This window comes from Spermophilus citellus (assembly GCF_964194105.1).
Source record: "Spermophilus citellus genome assembly, chromosome: 3".
Taxonomy (NCBI): domain Eukaryota; kingdom Metazoa; phylum Chordata; class Mammalia; order Rodentia; family Sciuridae; genus Spermophilus; species Spermophilus citellus.
This window is the reverse complement of record NC_138184.1, coordinates 103515660-103517652: the sequence shown is the minus strand read 5'-3', so window position 1 is coordinate 103517652 and position 1993 is coordinate 103515660.

Sequence of the window (1993 nt, the reverse complement as noted above, 5' to 3'; positions counted from 1 at the left end):
CAGGTTTCTCATGCTTCATTAAAAAATTTAGAATCAACTTGTCAATTTCATCAAATTCTGCTGAGATTTTTATTGGAATTGCAATGAATTTGTGGATCGATTTGGGGAGAATTGATGCTGGGAAACCTTGAGGCCTCCAACCCCTGAGGGTCAACGGAGGAGGCTGCCGGCTGTGCACTGAATGTGTATCCCTAATATTGGCACTCAACTAATCCCCCACGATGGTACCAGGAGGTGGGGTCTTCGGGACATGATCACACTGTGAAGGCAGCCCCCTCCTGAGGTCCGTGCCCTCATCTTGGAGACCTGGGACCCTCCTCACCCTCCCGCCATCTGAGACACAGACAGGAGGGGCCACCAAGCAGTCAGAGGCGCTGATGAGACACTGAACTTCCTGCGCCTTGGTTCTCTGACTTCCCAGCTCTAGACCATGGAAGTTGAGTTTCTGCTGCTCCTGAGCCATCCAGTTCACGGCCTCCTGACGGATCAGCACTGAGTTGTGCCATGTGCGGGTCAGCGCAGTGCAACATTGGGAGTTTCTATGGTTGGATGAGATGCTGTTTTCGGCACTTTGCAAGGAGCTAGCTGGCCTCAGCAAGATGCCTTGCTCCAGGGCTCTGGAACACCCCTGAGCAAGGGCTGGCCTTTTCAACCCGCCCAGCTCCAGGGAAAGGCGGTCCACAGTCAGCCAGGCAAAAGACCTCTCGGGGCTCATGTGGTGGGCCACAGGAGGCAGCGATAGGGCACATGGCTGACACTCAGAAGCACCAGCTGTTGAACCCATGGAGCAGATGCTCTTCAGGCAGATGGGTGGGGTGACCGCAGCACACCTGAGGGGAGGACAGAACTGGGTGCCAGAAGAGGAAACGGACATGTTGAGGCTCCTTCATATGCTGTCCCAAGTGCCATCAGATGCTCCTGGGACTGACCAGGTGGGGGCATGGCCTGGCTTTTAGAGCTAACACTCTCACTGGGTATGGTGGCCAGGCCTGTAATCCCAGCAACTTGGGAGGCTGAAGCAGGAGGATCATGATGAATTCAAAGCCAGCCTCAGCAAAAGCAAGGCCCTAAGCAACTCAGTGAGACCCTGTACCTAAAGAAATACAAAACAGGGCTGGGAATGTGGCTCAGTGGTTATGTGCCTCTGGGTCAATCCCTGGTACCAAAAAATATAAAGTCAATGGTCCAGTCTGACCTGGGGGAAGGCGGCCTGGGCCGCGGGGAGCTCCTGCCCACTGGCACACAGTCCCTGCGAGTCTCTTCCTGGGAGCGCACACCTGCTCCTGCACTGCATGATAACTCCCTTATTTTGAATCAAGAGAAGGCCGAGACATCTTACCTGGCATGTGTTATTTAAAGGCCTATCAAAAAAGGTCCAGCTTGTTTGCAAAAAAAGGAGACACAGAGCATACCCGGTGTGTTTGCAAAGACAGTCCAGAAGTGGGTGGGCAGCCCCGCTCCCAAGCAGAGGTTGCCTCAAACCCGTCTGATTTTCTCTGGGGACATAGCACCATCGTGCTACCCAAGCTAAGGAGACTTGGGGTTCCCCATCTGCCTTGGAAAGGTTGACAGCCAGTCGCCGGTGAATTTTCTTCTCTAAAACACTTTCAGTTCTGGTCTTTCCTTCCCCGTCAGCCCCATCATGTCACGACCATTGGATGGAAGCAGGCTGTGCCTTGGGTTCAGGGTGACATCAGTAGGTCAATTCCTGAAGTGATTCCAAACTACAGAAACACAGAAAGGAGGTGGGTGCAGCTGAGTGGCAGAGCATGTGCCTAGCATGCCCGAGGCCCTGCGTTCCCTCCCCAGCACCAAAAAGGAAATGTAGACAGACCTTCACTTCACGTTAAGACCACTAACTCTAACTCGAGAGAATACATCACAATCAACACTCTCTCTTCAACCTGGGAATAAGTCTCACCCCTACTCTACAGACAGACAGCTAAAGGAGGAAAGGCCGTGACCACAGCACATGGCCTGTGAGCCGTGGTCA